Source organism: Pogona vitticeps, chromosome 2 (genome assembly GCF_051106095.1).
Source record: "Pogona vitticeps strain Pit_001003342236 chromosome 2, PviZW2.1, whole genome shotgun sequence".
In the NCBI taxonomy this organism is placed as follows: domain Eukaryota; kingdom Metazoa; phylum Chordata; class Lepidosauria; order Squamata; family Agamidae; genus Pogona; species Pogona vitticeps.
The window spans coordinates 184,925,147-184,951,662 of record NC_135784.1 but is presented as its reverse complement, the minus strand read 5'-3'; the positions used below and the strand labels follow the sequence as shown (position 1 = coordinate 184,951,662).

General features: G+C 40.9%; 2 protein-coding genes across 2 annotated transcripts in view; one reads left to right on the top strand and one right to left on the bottom strand.

The window, feature by feature from the left end:
* Positions 1-26,516, bottom strand: part of ACP5 (acid phosphatase 5, tartrate resistant) — a 68,957-nt gene that overhangs the window by 35,447 nt on the left and 6,994 nt on the right. The gene's annotated exons all lie outside the window — the stretch shown is intronic.
* LYL1 (LYL1 basic helix-loop-helix family member) overlaps positions 1,300-26,516 on the top strand; it is a 50,414-nt gene continuing 25,197 nt past the window's right edge. The window contains exon 1 of the mRNA XM_020791584.3: positions 1,300-13,136. The gene's annotated coding sequence lies outside the window, so the exon portion shown is untranslated. The remainder of the gene's footprint in view (positions 13,137-26,516) is intronic.

Genomic DNA, 26,516 nt, shown 5'->3' with positions numbered 1-26,516 from the left:
GTTCAAACATTACTTTTAAATGGAATTACAAAGCATTCTAAGAAGGAATTTGGCACACACCCCAAGTTTCATGCCGTTTTTCTACTACGCCCAAGTTCTTAAAAAGTAATAGAAAAGTAATGAGCAGTACAACAAGCAATGTAACAGCTCAATGGTTTAGGTATTTGCTGTAGAACCAGAGGTTGGGAGTTTGATTCCCCCACTGTGCCTCCTTGACAGGGGCTGGACTCGATGATCCATCGGGTCCCTTCCAGCTCTGCAGTTCGAAGATGATGATGAAGTTACTTTTTCGACATCCCAATGAGACATGGAAGTAGGCTGTTTTTCAAACACATGTAAAGAGTAATGGGACGAGATTACATTTCAGAAGTACCTTTCCGAGCCCTGATTCCCCGTTTCTTTTTTTTAAAAGGGAAGTGTTTATGCTCTGCCTTTTGGCTCTGGAATCCACACGTACCGCTTGGGAAAGGAATGCTTGGGGCTCCCCCCCTGCCATGGGATTCTTCTCTGCATCACAGCAGCACTACTTAATATACATTATGAGACTCAGGATACTGCGCTATAATTGTATTAATGCTAAAAAATAAACATCTTCACATAAAATCTTTGGGTTCCTTATATGCAAAGGTCCAAATAGTGTAAAATAAATCAAAGCCTTGACTGATTGATTGACAGTGAGTGAGAGACTGGCTGACGGATTCTCAAAAAGAAAGACTAGCAGTGAAATATCCCTCAAATGTGTGTCTCTAAAGGCAATGAGCTCTGGATGAAGCAAGAGGTTCCTGTGTCAGAGGTTCTCGTTCAAAACAAATAGAAATAAACCAAGGGGCAGTGGAGGCAGGGACGTCCAACCACCTGCAGCGTGGTCACTTTTGCATATATCCTGTTTGGACAAAGCGCCTCAACAGTTCTTTCTCCCTGCTCCCGCTCCCACGGCCATGTCCCCCCCCAGTAGAGCAGGAAGAGCAGGAAGCAGATGGAGCCGGCTGCTTCCGCCAAACCAGCCAGGTGCTTCCTGCCATTGGACCCAGCCAGAAAGAACAAGGCAACCCATGCCGTCTCCCTGGTGTGTTTGCACAAGGGTATGTGCATGCATGCATGTCTACACATGCATTCAGTGCAGTGCCCACCAGAGTGTATATGTGCAGCATGTATGAAAACTCATGATATCTTTCTGCATCCATTTATGGGAAGAAATGCAAAAAGGTGTTCTGCATTGTGTGAGAAACACCACTACGGCTGAGGCTGTTTTTCAACTAGGCTGGATTATCACATGGATACTGCAGTGCACAAGGTCTAGCACAGGAGCAGGGGTGGGGAGAGTGGATGGAGAAATGTGTGCATTATGTGGATTGTGTCCATGACAGGATATTGCAACTATAATGTCCTCTGTGGTATTTGAAAACTTTACTGTATATATATAAATTATAAATAATATATACAGGGGTGTCTTGCTAGATGATTGCTTCGTGGAATGAAAAACCCGCAAGACGATTGGTTTTTGCGATCACTATGGTGCCTCGCAAGACTTTTTTCCTATGACCGTGCTTCACAAGACTTTTTTTGAGACCGATGCTTCGCAAGACCTTTTTTTTTGAGACCGATACATAGGGCACCTCACAAGACAATTTTTTCACAAGACGACGATTTTTGCGGAACGAATTAAAATCGTCTTGCGAGGCACCACTTGTATATAATATATATCAATGGAAAGGAATGGGGGCTGACCTTTTTGGGGACACACTCACTATTATTTTAAGAAGCAACACAGAGGTGGATCTCTCTGTGCTGAATCATTTGTTGCCTTACTTTCCTACAGCCTGAGCCATCTATGCAACTCCTGTGAATCTTCACTGGAAGCCTCATCTGTCTGGTTCAAGTGGTAGCAAACTGTATGAGTCAGAACCTTGAAAGATTTTTTACTCTGATCTAGCCTGTATATCTGAAGGCCACATGTCCACATTTGCTTGCCCACCTAAACCACGTTCTAGGCTTGTCTAGATGGAAGCCCCAGAACAACTGGCTGCAGAGCACAGCCCAGTTCTTTGCATTCAAACTCTCAATGCCATGTTTTTCAAACACCTTTAGCATCTAAAGATCAGTGCCTTGAAAATGTAAATGCTTTTAAAGTGCTCTTATATAGCAGATCTGAGATAGCAAAGTGCCCCCCTCCTCCCCAACTTAGACCCAGAGATAACCTCATTTCTTCTACTTCCCCATGAGAATCCCACTCAGATCCCTGTAGCAGCTCCCTTTTCTCACCAGTTGAGTTGCAACAAAAAATGAGTGGAGGCTTCACAGTCCATCAAGGAAGGCAACTGTGCAACCTACACCACTGCTCTAATCCCACTACCACGCATTGCTTTTTTTGGTACTAGATATGTTTTGGTATACATGGGCAGCTAGAATTTTGCCGTTAGGTTATTTCTTCAAATCACCACTTTGCAGTTTGTGAATATTCAAATGCTGCTTTTTATTACGGATCATAAAAGTTGTTATTTTATTACTATTACTACTGGACCAATATCCCCCACAACCTCAATCAGCACGTATATGTGCGTCCCTCTGTTTCTGTTCCTTCCCTTGTTTTCTCCCTCCTCCTCTTCCACTGCCAGATAGAGGAGAGATCAGTCAAGGCCGGGCTGTTGCCTCCATGATTGCCAAAGACTCTGGCAGTATCCTTGCTCCCGGAGAGTCAATTCCAGGATAGTGCAGGAAGCAATGAGCGCGAAACAGCTCTATTGCTCTGTGTGAAGTGGCCCAATGGCTCTGAGTAATATTTTCCTGAGCAGTGGCTCTGGGAGAAGCAGGAAGTGAACACATTTCCTGCCATTCAAGGCTGCCTCTCCCTCTCTGCAGGCTGAGCCATCATCAGTATTCCTCATTAAAACAATTACTCTTGCAACACACACACACACACACACACACAGAGAGAGAGAGAGAGAGAGAGAGAGAGAGAGAGAGTGCAAGCCTTCATCTAGATCCAGGTGTTTTTGCAGACAGCCTTATATCCTTAGGTTCCTGTTCTTTAAAATAGAAGCCTAGAATTCTGCAACCAAATCGAACTTGAGGTTTAAAAAAAAGCAAAGTCACATATCTCTGTAGGTTTTGTATAAATGAAAAATGCAAGATGTTCCACTGAAATGTTTCTGTCCTTGAGTTTTGTTTTTTTTTTTTACAGGTAGGCTGGGGAAATCTGGGAGTCAGTTTTAAAAAATAACTTTTCCATGCTCTGGATTATTTCCCAGGGTATTTGGGATTACAGCATTATTGTCTAGGTAAGAATGTTACCTACTGAGACCTTAAAAAGATGTTGAGGTAATTGGAATGTGTGAATTGACCAAGATTCCATTTGGCTTTTCATTGAAAGTTTGCAAAAACCAGAGCTTTCTCACCTAATGCACCTCCTTGTCTGGCACAGTCTGTTTCTGTTCTAATCAGCTCTTCAATGATATACAAAGTTTGGTAAATTTTGGGTGATAATGTGTACCTAGGAAACTTTTCCTGTGCCTATTTCACAGCTTAGGAAGAAACTTAGCAACCACCATGTTCATCATATTTTTTTGCTCAAGAAGCAAGTCTCACCAAAGATGACATGCCAAAATATCATGGGTGGCAAGCTATGGCTTTCCCATGAGTATGCTGTAGCTGCTTATTCCTGCAAAGTGTATATGTGTGCGAGGAAAGCTATTGTTATTTGCAGAGAGCAAAGGGGGCAAGGGGCATGGGGAAAACCCCAAATGGACAGAGCGACGGAAAGCAAGTGGAAAGCATATTATTCAGACTTCTGGAAAAAGTAATTTGCTCTCCCCCAAGGCCTGCCACGAAGGAGTGAAAGGAAAAGGAAAAAGAAAAGAAAAAACGGGCAGTGCTGGAAAGAAAGAGGTGTCCTCTCTATAGTAATTTTTCTAAGCTCTTCTTAATTCAGGTCTGGCTCTGAAGACTGCCAGCATTCAGGTTCAAGAAATCAGGGAATGTGGCCTCTCTCAACACAAACAGGTCCACTAGAGAACATCAGTACAGGGTGTGCACACACACACACTGTGTGCACCTCACAGGTACAAATCATGTTCCCTCGGACATCAGCTCCCTCTCTGTCTCTCTTTTCATACATGAAGAAATGCTTGTGCTTTATATCCGTCCTTTGCCATCCTTGGTGGAGGATGCCACCTTTGTGCCATCCCCCTGTTCTGGAAGGCCTGTGCTTGTAGGGGATTCCCAGTCTAGTGTAGTGGGCAGAGTGACAGATGATGACTCAGGAGAACAGGGTTCCAATTCTCGCTCAGCCACGGTACCTCACTGGAGGTGTGGAACAGGCAAAGACCCTCCTTAAATTTCTCACTTACCTTGAAAGCCCTATAAGTCGGTTCTGACTTGATGGCCCAGAACACACACATGCCGTATACTTGCAGGAGCAAAGAGGCACTGGCCACTCCCCTCCTGCATATGCAATAAATCATGGCAACTGTACATGTTTGCCTGTGTCCTGCCATCCCAGGAACATAGAAAAAAAGCTGAGTTCAGCGAGGCCAACACAGCCCCTGGATCGAGGCCCTGTTAAGGCACTGAGCTGATGCGTCACCATGTACTGGAAAACTTAAGAGTGCCTTGGTGAGATACATTTTTGGAGCTGATGAGGAAGCATGCTTGGTATATTAAATGCTAACATGCAATTCCCAGTACAGAACAGGAGGTGAAGGAAAACTGATTCTATCACATTACAGCAGAGGTCTTCTATGCATAGTACACACTGGTCAGCAGTGGCACTGTCACAATCCTGCTAACCCCACAAGTCTAGAATAATTTTGTCACTCCTTTTAAGAAGACTTCCTTTTCTTACAGATTAAGTGATGCAGTAAGGAGTCATGTTGCACTTTAAACATAAAGGCTGGCAACCCACCTGATTACAACTGGCATGGAGTAAAAATGTTTTCAGATATAGCAGATCCAACACTTCTCCTAGTATGCCTTGCTATGATAATCGGGCAGTCTGCACACTTAGCAACTAGGGACTCAGTCAGTTTGCAATCTCATTCTTGGAATTTACTTTAATGCAGACCTCCTATCTCAAATATATGGCTAAATTTGTGGACTTTCATGCTTTGCTCCTTCCCCATTTCTATACCTTCCACCCTGACAAGAGTTATGGAGAACTCAAAAAGTTTGTGGAATTTTACTGAGTCCTAATAAAGGTTGTAGATTTTGGAATTTTTTTCATCTTGTTTCTTTTATGTGCAGTTTAGAGCCAAGCAACTACATGTCTAACTTAGGCAGAAGAAAATTCTCCATCCTTCTCTGGCCCACCTGAGAAACACAGCACACAACTGGAGGGCCAAGCAGTGCTTAGGAGTGGAAACAGCTCCATGGCAGCATAGCTCTGTTTGCCTCTGTGTTCGATGAGTACAAAAGTGGTGTGTTGTACTTACCTGCTTTCCTCTGAGTTTGGAAGGAATGTGTTAAAAGTAATAAAGATGGCTGTAGCCCATTACTTTTAGCAGTTCTGAAGTCATAATAATATTACTTTTAAGGGAAGAGCAGATAATATCATTATTAGCTGGTAAGGTCTATACATGGTGATAATGTAATATCTACTCCCTTTGTCCAGAAAAAATCTTTGATTTTTTCAGGAATTTTGGCCATGTTTTCTATTTTTATGGGCTTTAAAGAAATGAAAATGATTCAAAATGAGTGTGTGAAGTACCGTAGTTTCAAAGCATCATGCAACAATTCACTTCCTACTTTTTAAAAAAGTAATTCTAATATGATTGTTTTAAAAAAAATAAAGTTCCAAGATCTGGCTTACATAGTCTAAAAATCAGTTTGGAAAACCTACTTAAACCATCCAAAAGAAAAATAAAACAAATTAACAAAATAACTTGAGGCTAGAATCCTATACACAGTTGCCAGGGAGTAAGTCAAGTTGTGCAAGGACTTCCTTCTAGCTTATTGACTCCTTCAGTTGAGCAGAGAGGGTCTCAGAGTTTGTGTACATTCATTTCCATTCAATGGAATACCACCATCAGTTCTAAAACACCTCTCACTGTTTCACAGAGAGTACTCTTATGAATGAGCCACCAAGTGGTGAATCAACAACAGTTGTTGCGAAAGAACAGCTAGGCCAATTGTACTCGGCTAAGTCAGAAGAGCTGCAGTCCTTCCATGCTATAATTGTTTCCCCTTCCACAATGACACTGCCTCTTCTCCACGTTTCATGGATAGAAACATACCTGAAATTCAGGGCTTAATCACACAGGCTAATTGAATCCTTTTAATTTCCTACTTCATTTATACTGTACGTATAGTCAGTCACATGATATATAAATCATGGGCGAGTTCACATGGCTGTCTCTTTTTTCAATACATTTCTTGAACTTTGAAATGGTTTTGCAGGCTACATACTAAAATCGACTCTTTTTCCATTCTGTTTCAGGAGCATGCTGCTCTAAAATTGCTTTGTTTTGTTTTGTTAAAAAATACCTACATGATATACCACTAAAGCAGTATCTCAATTTGTGTGAAAGTTTTTAGAAAACAATATTGGAATGTCTCATAACACAAGGTTTCCATTGGCATTTCTTCAGTTTTTGGAACACTTTGTTTCTCTAAGGACACTAAGCGGGATGTTTCTTCATGTTGACAAGGGAAGGGACAAGTGGGGATGCATGTTACAATAAGGAAATGATATAGCAGTAAACTCTTGGAGGAGAGAATACCAATACATCATTTAGCACTGGGGGTGTGTGTCCAAGTAAAGTGGCCATGCAGCGCCCATGGCATCAAAAACACAAGTACTGTAGATGGAAAATAAATTGACAGCAATATTCACACACACCAAACCAATGTGGTTAGAAGTGATTCAGGGACTGGATAATTTTTAAAAGCCCACACTGGCAAGGTTGAAAAAAATTCATCAGTTGGACAAATGAATCTATTTTCCCCATGTACCAGGTGAATGGAAATTTATAAAACGATTTAAATGACAACAGATGACATTTAAATGACAGCAATATAACTTCAGTTCTTATCATTTGTGTGATTATGACTCCAGTTTCAGGACATGGGTTTATCCAGCCCTTAGCAACAATCTTTAACAAAAGATTGTGTTTTCAAACCTTTGGCTGAAACTTCTGCAGAATCTAATGGACATACAACTCAGAGTTAATATTCCATGACTATATGCATATAATCATGTAGGACTGCATATGTAAGAACATAAAGCATGAAAAGAGAGAAAGGAATGTCATGTCTCACAAGGCAAATTTGTTGAAAAAGGAAAACATGAAGTAGCATGCTAATCCCAGAAACAATGTAGCTGTATTTGTTGTTTAAATTAGTTATAATTTAACTGTAGTTATAATTTAACTCCCCTCCAACAAATGTAGACATCACATAATAGCATGTGAAATACAACTGTCTGAAGGAGTGTATCCTATCATTTTTGGTTTTGTAATAGATTGTACTGTTACAATTATAAGCCTAGGCATAAGCCACAATGAACTCAACGGCTTTTCTTCTGAGTAGATATGTACAGGTGCACCGTTAAGTTTGCAGTCCTATACATACCCATCTGGAATGGGAGTAAGTGCCTCTAAATGAATAGAATACATATTGGATCAGACTTGCATCCAACTATGCCGTAAATAATTTTGTTTAAAATTCTTCCACCAATCCCAGCCAGAGCTCAAAAACCTACTTTTTAAAATGACAGCTCTATATATGGTTGCTAAAAACAAGATTTTCCTATGCTTATAGCAGAAATTTTTCAAGTGTTCTAATTTGTTTTTTGTTTTTTTAGGTCTGAGTGGATTTGGTAAGAGCAGTTAACAGGTGTCCGTTCTGCCTGTCCTGGCCATTTTGCAGAATGAAAGCAAAGTTGGGCTTCATTTTTTGTGTCTTTCTGCAAATATACTCAGACCTTCCTCTTCAAGCAGGGCTTCCTCGAGGGACTGGCTGTCTGAGAGAGGATTTTAAATGGATGGTTGTGCTTTGTTGTTGTTAAAGGTGTTTTTAGAATTAATTTCATTTACTGTTTCCATTACATCTATATAATTCTTTTTTCAATATTTGTCTACTTACTCCTTTTGCTTTTTAACATGGTCTTTTTAATGCAATAAGCTGCCTTGGGTCCTTTTAAAGGAGAAAGGTGGGGTAAAAATATTTTAAACAAACAGCAATTGGAGCAGCAAGCATAGAAATCATATTATCACAATAATGCCAGAGGTTAGAGTTATGGAAAAACGGCAGAGAAGAGATTTTCAGTTCTTTCTTTTAGAAAAAGTGAAACAAGCTACAGAAGTGCTTCCCAGCACCCAAGCAACAGTAGCTAATTTCATCACATAGTCATTGCCCCATGGCCTTCCCATGTTACACTCCCCATTTTCCACAGGTGCTGGTGTCTAAGATTTCCAGGAAATTTATATTCCTCATAATAATCTTTTACACAGGAATCACCCTTTGGAAAACTGGCAGCTCTTGCTTGTGACTACAGGCAGTGTGTTGCTTGCACGCAAGCTGCACAATGCAAGTTGTGCACTTTGCATGGCTGTTTTCAAAAGCCAATCAAGAATACTGTTAATGGCTCTGTATATTTACTGAGAGACCAGCAGGAGAGAGAGAAGGGAGCATGCTGTTGCTTGATGATGATTGCCAGTTCTGTTTTGAGCCCCCTTTTTGCCTGTTTCTCAGCATTGCTGGTGCCTGGGGATGGGTCAAAGGGGCAAGCTCAAAAATTAGGAATTAAATGCCAAAATTCTGCAGGTGAGATGACATGTTTGGGGAAAAAATCACTTTTTTTTGAATTTCAGGAAACAAATTAGGTGTTGGGAATTGTTTTGAACTGATAGCCATTTTTTAAAAAATAATTCCAGTTGCTAAAATTTGTATGAAGAGGATAATCTGACCTTGCTTCCATACTCATTTAATTTCTTGCATGTTTGGTACTCTGCAATTTTTATACTTTCTGTACTTTTGAGGTTGCTCGTTGATGACACTCCCAACTTTTATGAGGTATGTTTTTCTTTGGTGCTTATTCAGAAATGCAGCTAATTGAGTTCAACTGTTTTATCCACGATAACTTGATTGTCCCATTTTTCCAAACTGGCAGTAGATGAAATTTATAATATGCAGAAAAGGATATGAGTAATCCAAAAGATCTAGCCAACTGCTGACAAATTATACTGTATTTAGTTATGACTGAACATATATGAAGCCAGCTAAGGGCATCCAGCTGTGAAATGATGAGCTGTTTTTTTGGACTGATGAGTGACCCTACATATATCACTTACATCTTGCTTCATAATTGTTTTCTGATTGTATCTAGTATAGGTAAGTTGGTGTTGGATAAAGCATAGGAATCCCTCCATTTCAGCTTGAAGGTGGCCTAATTCCAGCCACAGGTTCAATGGTTGCTTATCAACATTATCATCCAGCTATACATTCCTGGACTGTGAGACTTCCGTTAACATAGGCTGGTTATCGTTGTCGTCAATATCATCATCGCCATTAATAATAATGACCACCAGAAGTACCTCTGAGCATTAGCAAAATAAAATTGTGTTGCACATTTAGGAAGAGTATTTCCAGGCAAAGAGAATGATGGGGCTTCTGTTCCTAACTCGTGCTTGGAAAAAAATACATTCTTATGAGGCAGCCAATCCATGGGTACCTGTAGCATATGACCTTCAAGAAGGGCCTCTGAAAGAGTAAGGATGAGCCATTTCTTGTGTGTGCCTCTATTGTGACTGATGTTTTGGAAAGGTTTGTGGATGCCTCCCCAGGAGGTGGCAGGCCAGGACTACCGGGAAATGAGCCAGCGGAGATTGTTCCTCTTAAGCATGAACATGGGACTTCCTGAATTGGTAAAATGACAAAGACTGCTGTGAGATCATCATTCTGCGAGAGAGTCCTTCCATTTTTGTTTTGAACAAGCTTTCACGGTAGAAGCCCCAACATTACAGAAAGCGTAGGAGCAAAGATTCTTGGGCCTGCTTTGGATTTTTCCCCAGACGTTTGTATTCGCATGTGGCCTTTCCAAGTCTTGCTTTTCACAAGGATCTCTTTCCTTTCCCTCTATTTGCATTTCCCATCTCTGTGGTTTAATTAGGGGTACCCACATTTAAAAAAAGGTGAGGCTCCTTTATGTTTAATAGTTATGTAGAAGAGGGAATTTTGGTAGAAGTAGTTTGGAGTGGGAATGCTAGTCCACCTGCTCATTCATTTCCATCACCCCTTTTTGTGTGTGTGGGTGTGTGGGTGTGTGTATGCTGAAAACAGCAACAGAAGACATGCTGATTCCTAGTTTGCTTCTCAAATGTTTGTCATAAACCCCTTCAGAACAATGACATAACAGTTACTTCCTCTACTGAATTCCACCTTGCATTATGATTTATATTCTAACCAAACAAATTTTTGGTCCAAAATCCTAGTATTCCAGATATGTGCCTTTTAGCCAATTTTCTGCCATTAATTTTCAGGCCTTAAATTATGTAGCAGGAATTATCATGCCAGGGTGCATCAGGGTGCAACTAGAATGTCAAATTATGCTGGGCTGGATGTTCTGCAGCTTGTAGATAAGCACTCGAGGACTGCCTGCACAGAGCTCAACAGGGCCACTTCATGGTGCAGTATGGCATTTAGAGCGATCCTTGCGTTCACACATAGGAACTGGATGGGTATGGGAAAAGAAACTTCAATGTACCTCAAGCTCGTATTTAGCCCTCTCCTGTCTCTGCCTCTGTGCCCCAATGTTCTCTCTTGTCTTCCACTCCACAGAGAAAGTTTGGATTTAAAAAAAAATATTAGGAACTGGCACAGCACTGAATTGGCTTGCACCAGGGAAATGAAACCCCCACTGACGCCACTTTCTTTCAGTACAGTACAGTACTAGCGAGAACACATGTCAGAAACTGAACCCATTGGAGGGTTCCCCTGCAGAAAAAAAGCTGCTGCCAGTTAATCTAAAAAGAGGCAGATAAGCATGGAAAAAGGCTGGGCTGGTTTGAGATTGTCTGTACATTTTGTGTATGTGTGTGTGTGTGTATGTTCTGTGCTGTTAAGTCAGAACTGACTTATACTGAGCTTAATGGGGCTTTCAAAGTAAGTGAGATATTTAAGAAGTGTATTTACCAGTTCTACTCCCCGTGAGTTTCCATGGCCAAGTGGAGATTTGAACCCTGTTCTCCAGAGTGCTAGTCCATCACATCATTCACTACACCATACAGGGAATCTGTATATTTTGTAGTCACCAGAAAATAGATTGAAACAAGCCATGCCAAAAGTGGTCCAAAACACAACATAAGTCATTGTCTGATCGCACTCTCAAACTCACATAGGATGACTTCATACATTCATAGATGCAAACATAAGTTTTAGAAACTGCTGAAATCTTCAGGTGGTTTCTGGGAGGCGTCCAGAGAGACAATGTGTAGCATTAGCAATCCTAACGTACTGTGCACCTATACCATATTTCCATTGTTAATGGATTTTTGTGGTAAGAAGAAATGCTATAACAAGCAATAGGAAAATATTACAAGTAGAAGACAGTGAAATATGGACTTTACATAAAATTTGGTGTTTGAAGCAGGTAGAGCTTAGAATATTATTTTTTAAATTAATGCAATTTATTCTTTTTAAAGTGTTGCATTATCTACAACGTTAAGAGCAACATGTTAGTAAGGTGTTACTTTTTCTGTGTGTGCTTTCATTTAACTATTTGTTTTTATAAAAGCATATTCAACAATCAGCAAGTGACCAAAAATTCTTCCAAGTGATCTGCCCACACGCCTTTATACAAGATGAGCAATATATATACCCTTTTTACTCTGAAAAATGGCAATGTGTAAAGAAAAAAAATGACATTATTGGTTGTCACATTTCTTCACAAAATTAATGCCCATTGTACCCCAATGGCCCTGAAAAGCAACATGTTAGAGGTAATGTTCTTCTTACTGGTAGCACATTTCTTCCAAGTCCTAGAATCCTAGGGGAGGGGGAAACGGAGCAGAATACTACAGGATAAACACTTTCTCTGGAAGCAACCTTTAGAATCAAAGCCAGTGGTTCACAGGATCGTCCACCTGATCTCCACACTATCCAATGGCTATAGGAAGTGCTGGCTGCTGACCAGTTCAGTGTGATGCCTGACAGGAGGCCGATGGGCACTGTGCCCGTAAGGAATCCCAAATCAGGCTGGCAGGAGGAAGGGAACCTGCCCCCCCTCCTTTTTCTTGCATCCAAGCTGCATGTTTAAAGTAGCTAATGAAAGTGTTCTGAGCTTTGCGAAACTCCCTCTATTATGTGTGTGCCATTCAGTCTTTAGTGATCACTAGTCTATGTTATTCCAGCGTGTAGACGACGCTGGGCTTCCTCTTGTTTGCCTTCCAAGTCCCCTTTGCTTAGGCTGGGTCTGACTGGGGAGTTTCCTTATCAGTCCAGCGCAGGCAGTCCTGTGCCGCTTATCTACAAGCTGCAGAACATCCCCCGTCCAAAGAGGGCAGGAAATCTCTCTCATTCAGGGGAGGGAAGGGGAGGCGGAGTGGGGAAGGAGTGGGGAGGGGGCTTGGCCCAGGCTCCTTCTTCAAAGCAGCTCCTTCCAGTGGCCAAGCAGTGCCTGTCAAAAAGAGAGAGGTGGCCGCAGGGGGATTTGTACGGAATGAGGTGGCAGGAAAAGCTGGAGACTAATTGATTCGATGCCCCTAACATCACTCGAATAGCAATAATAATTATCCACGCAAGCTGTGGGCAAGGCAAACGGAGTGGTGGCAAAGAGGAGGAAGCGGCCATGAATCATGGCCCCCGAGCGTGGTAGCTGGCAGCGGCCATGTGGTCGACTCTGGGGGTGAACTACCCAACGATGCCAGCCAGTCACATCATTTTCCAGGCACTCAGATTGGATGCCAGCACCGCCTGTTCTCTCTTCAGGTAGACTGCCGTGACACCGGTTCTACATGCTCCCCCAACTCGCCATCCAGGCCTCCGTACCACCAGCAATCAGGTGACAGTCCATCTCACTTCGAAATTCTCCAGCAACCGAGCCGAATTTTACCTCCTGCTTGTCCTTCAGCAACAGGGAAATCAAAAATGACGGTCTTTGACCTTTGGAGAAGGAAAGGTGATTTTGGACGGGTAAAGTCTGAGAGGTGAGAAATGGGGGGGGGTATTTGGGGCAGCCGGGGAAGCAATGGTGGTCGTGCTCCTTGGAAAGGAAGTGGGCTGGATTTTTGTGATCATTTTATTTCAGCAAACATGTTTGTAAGGTTAGGGCGCTTCCAACTCATGGCTTACCCAGAGGGGCAGCACTTTGCATTGCTTTATTTCCTTGTCATTTATTGTTGATCTGACACAAAACACTTTCTTATCTCCATATTATTTAACACCCTGTGTTCCCCTCTCTCTCTGGTACATAAAGACCTGTATGACCTGACACAAAATGTTTTGTACACTTTTACTGTAATTTCAATACCGTATCAGGCAATGCAGAGTAACAGTGTCTAGGAAGCTGGTAAACAGGAATATTCTTCTTCATATTGTATTTTTAATGTTGTAACTTTTTGCTCCTTATGAACTATTATGATTTTTTCCTTCCACTGCTGGAAATCCATTTATGGAAAATAGCATTTGTATGGTCCATAACATATACATATAATGAAATTTTCATAGCAGTCCTAAGAATACAACCTGATCCAAAGAGATTTCACAATAAAATCCAAATTATCACTTTACTGAATAGAGTGACATTCGTCAAGCAACGTGAATTAATTCCAAGAATTCCCTGTCTTGGGGGGGGGGGTCTAGTATGATAATTAGAATTGAACAATTACTATAATCAATAGATTTAAAACATCCACCTGCATATTTCCTTTTTGAATTCTCCTGTATTCTCTTAGTTTATCTTGCTATTATCATGTTATCATTTAATCTGCTCTGATACTCTCATTTACTAGGCAATTGCAGCCCTTATCGTACTGCATTAACCAAATGATTTAAGAGTTAAATTCGTAGTAAAACCAAGTAATTATTATTTATTTCATTATGTTTCATAACATCAGTTCAAAGGCTCGTTAGTGTTCCCTGTTGAAGTGACACAGCATTTTTTAATCTGTAACTGTATCTTTCAAATTTAGATGTGCAATTGTATAATTTATGATCACATATAGTCATCTACATGAGATGTGTCTGTAATACTATATCTGGAATGAGAAGCACTGATTAACAGTTGGACTTTATTTTTCTGGCTATGATGCAGCCTTACGTCAATTCATAAATATATCCAAAATGTCGAGAAATATATCTCGACATTTTGGAAGCAGGAGAGGCAAACAGGGAGAGTGACATTTTTTTCCCCTGGACTAAAAGTTGTTTCAGTAAGGGGCCTTTTCAAGCATTACACACTTCCTCCATGGCAAGGACTTCCGTCCAGAAAAAAAGTGAAAACTGAGTGTAGATGGTCATGTGTGACAATTGCACCCATTTTTTGCTTCAGTGTCAGTACACATCATGGGAGGCCGTAGTTCCCACGGCATGGACATAACTTCTATGGACCAGCCAGGCTGCACATCTAAGAACACCTTCCTTCCATATAAAAATCTATGAAAAAAGTGCCTGTAAAGTTGCCACAAATAAAATGTGACAATGATTGTCTCTTCCCATCTCCTCAGTTACTGGAAATATTTACAGTATTTGAAACAGATCCTAGAGTCAACATAAATTAGCATTACATAGATGCCGTTTCCTGGAAAAATGTAATGTACTATTGTTTTGCCATATAATGATAAATTTCACATTGTATATTAGTACACTACTGTATATGTATGACTAATATTTCATATGCATTCTGTTTGTTACATTGACTATGCACACATAATTTTGTTATATGTATCAGATTATGACAAATCTCTCTCACACAGACAGTCTACCACAATTATAAGCTTCTTAAACTCTATTTTAAGTTGGGTTCAATCACTGCAAACTTTGTGCTGGATTCTTGCAAAGAGATTGGATTCATTTATATGTACAGTTTGATGAATACTTGTCAAAAACTAAAGACAGAAACATTAATTGTAGCTTTAGCATTATCAGGTTATATCCAGGAAATCTCAAATACTTGGATTTAAAATTCATTCCACTGAAAGCTGCTGCAACTAATTTGTGAGAAGCTAAAGGTATCATTTATTAAAGCTAATTATCGATTGGCTTTTTTGGGTTTCATAGGTAGATACTGCTCATTTAATAGATAATGTCTTTTAGTAGTAAATGTCTGAATGAAAACTATACTTCTTGAACTGCTGAGCATAACATAAAGCTGTTACTTAGTTTTACTCTACGGTTAAGCCAAATTCCTTGTGTCCACCCCCTCCTGAGACTGGAAGTTACTTTTCTGGCCTACAGCTTCCAGAATTGCCCATCTTAGCTGGAGAATTCTAGGAGCTGTAGTCTAACCAACACCCCCCACCCCTGGCAACTCTTTCTCATCCTTGCTCTTTCTCCTGCTTGAAAATACTGCCAAAGACAGTAGTCAGAAACATCTTTTTTTTTAAACTTTCAATGACAGAACTGGCTTTTACAAAAAGCAATGTGTTTTAAAATTATATGCACAGCCAGCCACCCACATTTAAAAGTAGCTCATATTTTCTTTCATTCTTTGCAAGAATGGCTTTGAAATGGCCTCACATGTTCCTGGTAGAGAAGGCAAGACCTCTTTGATGACACTTGCAAAACCATTTCCTGTATTTCTCAAAAAAAAATAATAATTTAATGCCTGCCCTCAAACAAAGCGCTGAGATGGCCATTCAGAATGAGCACTATTGCCATTTTATCTTCCTTGGTTCAGTTTACCTGCTTCATGTAGTATCATCCCATTCCTATCCAAGCCATTATTTCAGATCAAAAATTATGTGTCTGGGAGGCAGGAGGGAGAAGTTTCGTACAGTATCAGAGTTCAACTTGAAAATATAGTATATGTCATTTGGGAAGAAACAGACAAATTTTTGCCATGAATAGGACAGGGCTTTTTCTGAACAAGAATCTATTTGCAACCAAAAGAGTTTCATGTCATCTTGAAAAGGAGTGCAAATAACGAAATTCCTATTCCCCAGTTAATAGCAAATTTCCTGATTCACCCTCATGAACCATCTTGCTTAGACCTGCATGTTGTGATCTGTAGATCTCTGATCTATGGGGGGGGGGCTGAAATGGCAGCATGAGGAAGAAAAAAAACATAGCAAAGTGGCAAGGAGTCATTTGGGTACCTAGAAGCTCCTCCTCCACAGTCAACATGCCCAAGGCCCACCTCAGATGCACATCTCCACAATTCTGGAGTCAAAGCGTTTTAAAATTAGATGTCAGGAGAAAACAAAAGAAAAGTGAAAAAAAGAATAAAGAAGACAATTGTGGCACCTTAAAGACTAACTTAAAAACTATATCTTCATGTGAACTTTTGGAGACAAGTCCATTTCGTTCGACAAATTTGTCCACAAAAGCTCACATTAAAATATAGCAGTTAGTCTTTTAGGTGGCACGTTTTAATCTAATTTTTTTTTTCATTTTTCATTTGTTTTTGCCTGACATGCTAGCACAGACTAACACAGCTACCTCTTCGAAAAATTAAGTGTTGCTCTGGGTCAAGCTCATCAGCATTTTTTTTCATTGTCTAGTTTGGTTCTGGATCAGATACTAATTTTAAAAAGGGGTTCGTTAACTAGTTTCCTTCCCTCATTAGCTCAGTTCATTAAAAGTTTTGAAACTCTTCTGATCTGTTGGCCACAATCGCCATTACCAACCAACAGGCAGAAAAATGTGGATTCTCCATCCTTGCTGATGGGTATTGGGTGGGAAACGGAAAGCAAAAATGAGAAAGAGAACAGAGTTATTCCAATGGCAGGTGAAAATGTGATACCAGAGGAGATTCTCCCCATCCTCTGGACGTTTAGGCACGTCCACTGTCTCGCAGAGTGTCATCTTGCCATGCACTTCAATAGTGCACTCTGTTATGGGCCACCAGTGGAGAAAAAATTATGTATCATTTTTGGCACTGTTCCTGCATCAAGCATTCCTTCTTCCCTTGCTTAGAATGCCAATTTCCAACTACAGTACGTTTTCGGCAGAGCAGAAACACAAACCACAACTGTATCTCATTTCAAATATTTGTCAGAAATTTTGTCTCTGGTCTCACAGTCTCAAACAATATCTCAAAGTGCTAAAAAGGTAATGGGAACTCTGCCTTAAACAATAGAGAATGTGGAACACCTCCTACATAGAAAAAGTAAAGAATCTAGGCTTCATTTTTTTTAAAAAAAAATTATGACTAGATCTCATAACTATAATATTAGATCTCAGAGGGCGAAGTCCAACAGGTTTTTCTCTGCCCATGTTAGGCTTCTGGCAGTAAGGTAGGGAAGAACGTAACAGTTAGCACTTTCTGTGTCCCTGCAAATCTCCTCCAAAGAGTTGGAGACATCTGTGGAGTAGAACTGGGGAGACACTGAAGAAGCTGTTGAGCGGGAAAGGAAAAGACCTTTGCCCACTTCATTGAGGAAAGCCTTCCACTGGCAGAGGGACGTTGACTGGATGGATTCTGTCCAGTGGGTCAGCTGAAGGAAGTTGATCACAACTGGCCATGGGAAATTCTCCTCAAACATGATATATAATTTAGAAACCACAAGGTATGGAAATACCTCCATTTTTCAGTGGTTTTGAAAAAGATTGGACAAGAACAGCCCTCTCCTCCATGAGAACAAGTAGCAACAGCAGTGAAATGGAAATGCTTGTGTCCACCAGAGACAGAATTCCTGCGGGGCTCAAACATGGAGGTGGGCGCTGTGGTTTGTGTACAGATACTATTGTTTGTTTATCTTCCATTGAGTTTCCAGAGATACCTGATAATACAAACAGAATGCTAATCTTGGCAGACTGTCACCCCAAACCACCCATGTTCGTTTGGTACATGAGGCAGAAAACCCCTCAAAGCCATCCCTGTCAGTAAACTACAATAACAAAGTCATTTTTTATTACTCTTATAAACTTTCATCATCACAAAATGGCAGGCAGGCTGCAGTATTCTGGGAGCTGAGCTAAAAAGTAATGTTCCTCATCTCTTTTACTAACTTTGACCAGCTACCATGTTTTTGGATTTAGGGGTTCTATTAAAGCTAGTAATTTTAGAATTACAAGGAGGGGAGAAAAACGTCCCTCTGCATCAGGCCTGAATGTAGGCTTACGCCCAGTTCCATTCTCAGTTTACAACCATGAGAGCCAGGAACGTGTATGTTTCATTTAAGAAAGAAAAAAGTTCAAGAATTTAAATCCTCCTCTGCCATAAATTAGGAGCAGTCCCATAGCAGTACTGTCATTCTGAGGCAGCTCCCTCAATTCTGTGCATCCATTGTAAAGGAAGGGGAATAGCAAGGATTGTGTAATTGTTCCCTGGAGTCATAACAATACTCTTGAACAATGGCTGTTTTTCAGTTTGTCTGTTCTTTCCATAGTGCTATTGTGAGCAAATCAATGCGCATGGAAGTAAAGCCAACCAAAAAGTCTTGTGGTGACATCTTAAAATGGAGCAAGATTTATTTGGCATAAGCGTCCATGGTCTGCAGCCCACTTCTTCAAATACCAACACATACATCTGAAGAAGATAGCTGCAACCACAAAAATTCATGCCAAATAGAACTTGTTGATTTTTAAGGTGTCACTACAAGACTCTTGGCTCATTTGGCTGCAACAAATGATCATCACTTTTTTCTGAAAATTCCTATTATGAAAATATTAAGTGTTGCATTGCACCTAACTATTTAGATGAATTTTATTTCATCTCAGTTTGGTTATGATTTTTCAAAAATTTTGTTTGCGATTTCATCATACTGTATTTGAAAAAGAAAGAAATTGGGGGAAAATGCCTTCAACTGAAATATTTATCCATCCAGACCAAGCGTGCTCAGTACTGATTGTAGACAATCTGGACATGAATCCCTGTCTATTCAACCAGGATTACACCTTAATTAGGGTTACCAACATTTTTTAAAATCAAACGTGTGTCTTTGACTCATATATTGTAGGGAGGTACAACCCCTCCTGGGGGTTGGGAATAGTTGTCACTACTGATGAGTTAAAAAACACAAAGAAGGAACACTTTACTAGAACTCTCAGATCACGTATTTTGGAAATAAAAAAACCCTGAAGTTTAAAAATCCTTAATATTAAAGAAAACAAATCTGATGGATCTGCTCATCCCTATCTCTGTGCTTCTTGCAGATTTTGTCACATCTTAACCAGGAATCTACTTGTGAAAATATTAAATAGATAATCAGTTTCCATCCAACCATTTCCATGAGTCTCTGTGCTCAAGAAATCACTTCAAAAGAGAGGTGAATGAAGATTCTTAAACAAAAAAAAACAATAACTCTAGCTGCTCAGAGCGGGATTGTTCATGTGACCTCCCCCTTAGCTCAGAAGGTTTAGTGGGAGCGGCAGGAAGAAAGTGGCCACCAGACGTGTACAGATTGATGTTTTGAGACGACATGCAGCCTGGAGAATTCTGGAAGTTGTAGTCCTAAATCACAAAATTGCATACCTCTAGTGTCCCCTCATGCATGACTCGAAGAGAGGAAATTGGTCCCCCCCCCGCTAGAGAGAACACATTTGCATAAAAAAAAATTTGAACATACTAGTTCTATAAATAGATGCACACTTAGAAGAAATAACTAGAATTTAAATAAAAATAGAATGCATTTCACCATAACAGGAGGGCTATGGCCAAGGGTGCACCTGCTGTCCAAATGCTAACTAGTGAAGGGCCACTGCTAAGCTTTCTTATGATTCTGAATCTTTCTTAAAAAATATAAGTTTTTTAAATGTTTTTTTAAAAGTACAGAAAAAGTGACTCTAACCTTCCTCCTCCTCCCCAGCATTGGCCCTCCTTATTTGTGCTTACCATTACACAGAGGTGGACAAGACCAGTAGGTAACCGTCAGAGGTGGACTGGGGCAGCTCTTCAAATTGGGGGCTCCATGACATGGAATAAGATTTCTAGGCAGCCCTTCAAAAAAGAGAACTGTCCTTTCCAAAGCCAAACATGGACCCACTCCTAATCAGGAACTTGCTTTGAGATCACAATACAAACACTCCGCTTGCCATAGATCAGAGAACTCTTGCAGGTGGGAATCAACTTTCCCTCAGTAGCATTCACCTGTTCTAATACCAGGGCATGACTCTGGAACCTATGAAGGAGGAAAAGATGGAAGCCGCCTTGACCTGTATAATAAAATGTTTGCAAAATCTGCCTGGGTCAGGGCCAATGTGATACAAAAGGCCACAACTTGGAGATGTTAATTTTTGAACAATTCCCGGAATTCTCCAGTCAGCAGAGCCACTGGCCATCTCCTGGCCATGCTGGCTGTGTGTGGATTTTGGAAGTTGTAGTTCAAAGAAATGCAAACTGTTGTATTGCTGATCACTGAAGGTAAAATGAATCGGAAAACAAGTGGCAGAAGGAGAAAAATGTATTGTCTGAAAAAAACTGGAAGAGGATGCCACACAACCACATTTTTTGAGTCTGCCACACCCAAAATCAAAATAACCATAGTGAAGTTCAGCTGTCGGTATGGCAGGAAGATGAGGAGGGAGAGAAGTAAGTAATTAAGATACCACAAAATTCTCTATTGCTTTTATCTGGACAAGTCCCTATCATTCCCTATGGTATGTTATGGCTACGTATTATGGTATTACATGCTGCAAGTTTCAAAATATATCGGCCAAAATCCTAAAGCTTAGTAGCATAGTAAATTGCACTAGAATAGGCCAATTGTATCAATGGGAATTTGGTGACTCACCTCCTCCATAAATTCCTTTTATTCAAAAAGACCTAATCTAAGTGCAACTTACTTGTTGTACACAACTAGATTAGGTTTATTTGAATCAAGGGAACTTACTGGAGAAGTTGATTCACCAAATCCCCACTGATTCAATGGCCCTACTTCAATACCATTTTCTATACTAAGCAACAAGATTTGGGCCTAAATATTGCAGCCTGAGTTGTCACCCACTTCCATAACACAATGTCCTCCACAGGATTGAAAGGAGAAACAGCAGCTGAAACCCTAGAAATCTTCCCTCACCTCCAGTCCAAGGTAGCAATGGACATGGTTTGCACTCTACACCTCAGTGCCGTAAGAAACTATGTGGGATGTGTTCCAGTCACCCAGGAAAGATGTCATAAGTGTATAGTAGAATCTGTCTTTGATATATCAGACCATACACAGCTAGAACTCTTGGATCTATTACAGGTTGGACATACATCTGAGAAACAGCATCAATAGGCTGACACCACTAGGAAGTAGGTGGCTTTCTCAGAGCTCAAAACTTTATTTTCTTTTTCTCATTATATGACTGGCATATTCCAGCCTTCTGCATTTTACAACTTTTATGGTTTCTTTGGCCTTATTCATTTAGAATTTCTTTCAATGAATCATAAAATAATGGAGTTGAAAAGGGCCTATACAGTGATTTGAGTCCAACTCCCTGCTCATGGTATATCTGACAGATAGTTCTCTACCTCCCTGTTGATCCACAGAATTCTTGATATCCTACAGTAAATCCACTTTTCAATTGATTCTTTCTTTTTTTTTAATTTTAGCCTGTGTTAACAATCCAAGACTCTGTGCCATACAGTAGAACAAAGAACACACAACACTGTGTATAATGGACGTTTTCAAATGTAATTTTAAGTTTGTGTTGCATATTATAAAATGGCTCCACCCTGTCTCCCTCTCTTTCACTGTTTTACTCAGCCAGATTCTAAGGTAGATATATTTATCATCATGCTCCACATTTTGGGTATTAAACTACATTTCTTAGGCTGCTTACTTTCTACTGCATCTTAAGAAGAAGGTACACTTCACAAAAACTGCCCAGGTTAAAAGGACACTCTCTGGAAAAAACGGAATCGGCAGCAATTCCTTTTCTAGTCCATGACACCAAGCTGCACAGCAGCTCAAAGTGGCTTCCAATCTGGTTCTTTTCTACTTTGGTTTTTATGGGTACACCACAGCTTCAGGTGGTACAGGACCACTTCTTTTTTTTCCTGCCAGGTGTCTACCTATCCCTTCCCCACCTCCCCTGTTTGCAACCACTCTTCTTTCAACCGCCCTTGTGACTTTGATTTGTTTTTCCTTTGTGCCTCTGTGTGCATATGAGGGCCAATTCCATTTTAAAACCTGTACTGTATATTAAAATCGCACATCAGAAGATAGGTATAAATAACTTTAAAAAATTTAAATAGGGAGCTGGAAGTGGGGCACATTTCTGTCATGCATTATTGTGCTCAGGTTCCAACACACCCACAGAGACAGTATGCACATCCACCAACACTACAATATCACCAGATTAGAACACAGAAAAAGTGCTGCAGTTTGGGCATGTGCTATAAATTGCTCACACCTGTTAACCTTTAGTCAGGGTGGAAGCTGGAAACATGGTGTTGATACTTTACCAGCAAATCTGCCAGTTTATTGCAGTGGTATATTTCCAGGATTTGATCAGATGGTTGTTTTATATTTATTCCACAGTTTGGAACCCTTTGGGCATGGGCTGGTTCACTCCATTTTCAGCAAAACAATGTTCTCATAATCGCAAACCAGCTCAGCCATTTTCTATGCCTACCCACACATTTCTGGGTCCCTGACAAGGGCTACTGTTCTGTGAGGAAGACTGCTCCATTTTGGTGTGGTTCCAACGTGCATGATTGTCAGGACTGAACCTACGTGGATTCACTTTACCACCTATTAATCAAGTAAGAAAGAAAAGTACAAAAAAATCCACCTTTCTACTGAGGTGGAGAAAGAAGAGGATAGGGAACGGGATACCTCTTCTTAAAATTTATGTTGGGTTGTTGTTAAAAGCCAATTCACTGGCATGCCACTGATCTATACATTTTTAAAAATTATCGATTTCCCCCACTTCCCATGGAGATGGAAGTAGAGGATGTGGGGCCTAAATAGGGTCACTTTGAGATGCAGTGTCGAAACCATCCCACCCTTCTATGTGGATGCAAGGATTGCCCCAATACCATACTTCAAAGTGACCCTGTTTTGCCTGATCCAGCGCGATCCAACAGGACTGTCTTTAAGGTGCCAGAAAAGTCTTTGCTGTTTACACTGCAACAGACTAGCACATATATTTTTTTCGAGGTTTCTGAATAGAATTCTCAGTTTCCTTTCAAACGCCTGTCCGTAGACCCCTTTAAAGGAATACATCAGTTAAAGAGGTATAAAACCAAAATACTGCTTTATTTTGTAGGTATACATGAACTATTTGCAAGCACTACTGTACTGATTTAGGAACAAGCACATGGGGTGAAGAAAACTTTCAGCAACTCTTTGGCGGGCGGGGGGTGGAGAAGAAAAAATGCCATTAAGGAACAAAGGCATGTCCCTTCTTCACCAGTGATAGAGCCTCCCCTCTCAGACTCCCACCCATAGAGAACAGAGGAGAAAAACAATCACAAGAGACTGTGGTTTCTTTCCTCTGCTTGTGGGCAAGACCAGGATCAACCACATTAAACCATTATCTGCTCAGAAGGGGTGCCTTAATCTTACCTCACCATCTCTCTTTGACAGCGGGGGAATCCCCACTCATTAGGCACCTGCAGTAGACACCCTACCTCAGGGTTGATTTCCTTCAGAATGGATAGGTTTGTTCTCCTTGCAGTCCAGGGGACTCTCAAGAGTCTCCTCCAGAACTACAATTCAAAAGCATCAATTCTTCAGCAGTCAGCCATCTTTATGGTCCAGCTCTCATTTCCATACATCACTACAGGAAAAACCATAGCTATTTGGACTTTTGTTGGCAAGGTGATGTCTCTGCTTTTTAAGATGCTGTCAAGGTATGTCATCGCTTTCCTCCCAAGAAGCAGGGATCTTTTAATTTCATGGCTGCTGTCTCCATCTGCAGAGATCATGGAGCCCAAGAAAGTAAAATCTGTCACTGCCTCCATATCTTCCCCTTCTATTTGCCAGAAGATTATGGGACCAGTGGCCATGATCTTAGGTTTTTGGATGTTGAGCTTCAGACCATTTTTGGGGCTCTCCTCTTTCACCCTCACTAAGAGGTTCTTTAATTCCTCCTCACTTTCTGCCATCAGAGTGGTATCATCTGTATATCTGAGGTTGTTGATATTTCTTCCAGCAATCTTAATTCCGGTTTGGGATTCCTCCAGTCTGGCCTTTCGCATAATGTATTCTGCATATAAGTTAAATAAGCAGGGGGACAATATACAGCCTTGTCATACTCCTTTCCCAATTTTGAACCAATCAGTTGTTCCATATCCAGTTCTAACTGTTGCTTCCTGTCCCACATATAGATTTCTCAAGAGATAGATAAGGTGGTGAGGCACTCCCATTTCTTTAAGAACTTGCCATAGTTTGCTGTGGTCCACATAGTCAAAGGTTTTTGTGTAGTCAATGAAACAGAAGTAGATGTTTTTCTGGAACTCTCTGGTTTTTTCCATAATCCAGCGCATGTTAGCAACTTGGTCTCCAGTTCCTCTGCCCCTTCAAAATCCAGCTTGTACTTCTGGGAGTTCTCAGTCCACATACTGCTGAAGCCTACCTTGTAGGATTTTTAGCATAACCTTGCTAGCATGTGAAATGAGTGCAACTGTTGGAGCATTCTTTGGCACTGCCCTTCTTTGGGATTGGGATGTAGACTGATCTTTTCTAATTCTCTGGCCACTGCTGAGTTTTCCAAACTTGCTGGCATATCGAGTGTAGCACCTTAACAGCGTCATCTTTTAAGATTTTAAATAGTTCCACTGGAATGCTATCAACTCCACTGGCCTTGTTGTTAGCCATGCTTTCTAAGGCCCACTTGACTTCGCTCTCCAGGATGTCTGGCTCAAGGTCAGCAACCACACTATCTGGGTTGTCCAGGACACCCAGATCTTTCTGGTATAATTCATCTCTGTATTCTTGCCACCTCTTCTTGATGTCTTCTGCTTGTGTGTGGTCCCTACCATTTTCGTTCTTTACCATGTCCATCTTTGCAAAAAATGTTCCTTTAAAAAATGTTCCTATTTTCTTGAACAGATCTCTGGTTTTTCCCTTTCTATTATCTTCCTCTATATCTTTGCACTGTTCATTAAGAAGGCCCTCTTGTCTCTCTTTGATATTCTTTGGAAGTTAGCATTCAGTTTTCTGCAACTTTCCCTATCTCTCCCTTGCATTTTGCTTCCCTTCCCTTCTCTGCATGGACCATCCTCTTCTTCTTATGGAAAACTTTACTTTTTAAAAATGCAACTAACAGAGTTCCCTGCCTAGCTCCAGGTGGCAAAATGGGCCAAGTGCATGCACCCACCAGCTTTCTTTCTTTCTTTCTCTCTCCCTCTCAACTGTCCCCTTATTTCTGGGGTTTTTGCTGTGCCAGAACTAAAAAAGAGCAACACACATAATAACACTTATGCCTTGAGACAGTAACACCTGGTACCGGCTGGGAATGGGTGCTCAGCCACCTCACATACACAGTGTCAAACCTCCTCTTCCTCTAGCTGCTTGCCTTGAGTTTTGTTTGTCTGCTTGGAGAAGCACAGAAATTCCCAGAGACTTTGGCTGGTGCCCTGAGAGCTGCCAACCTTACTCAATACCCTCTGCATTGTATTGTCAACAAAACTTCTTTTCCTCTTTATAAAAGTGGATATTTTGAAACTTGTGATGCTTCAGAACAAAGTGATCAACATACACTGACCAGCCACAACATTAAAACCACGGACAAGTAAAGTGAATAGCCTTGATTATACCATTACAATGGCACCTGTCAAGGGATGGGGTATATTAGGCAGCAAGTGAAAAGTCAGTTCTTGAATTTCAATGTGTTGGAAGCAGGAAATACAGGTAAGCGAAAAGATCTGAGTGACTTTGACAAGGGCCAAATAGCGGTGGCTAGTTGACTGGGTCAGAGTATCTCCAAAACAGCAAGTCTTGTGGGCGTGTTCCTGACAAGCAGTGTTTGGTACCTACCAAAAGTAGTGTGAGAAAGGAAAACTGGTGAACCGGTGTCTGGGTCGTGTGCACCCAAGGCTTATTGATGCATGTGGGGAGCAAAGGCTAGCCCATCTGGTCCAGTCACACAGAAGAGGTACTCTAGCTCAAACTGCTGAAAACCTTAATGCTGGCCACGATACAAGGGTGTCAGAACAGACAGTTCATCACAGTTTATCACATATGGGGCTACATAGCCACAGACCGGTCAGTGTCCATGATCATCCCTGTCCACTGCTGAAAGCACCTACAATGGGGACGTGAATTTCAGAACTGGGCCATGCAGCAATGGAAGAAGGTTGCCTGGTCTGATGAATCACATTATCTTTGAGATCAGGTGAATTGCCAGAGTGTGTGTGCATCATTTACCTAGGAAAAGATGGCAGCAGGGTGCCTTATGGGAGGAAGGCTGGTCGGCAGAGGCAGTATTATGCTCTGGGTAACGTTCTGCTGGGAAATATTAAGTCCTGGGATTCATGTGGATGTTACTTTGAC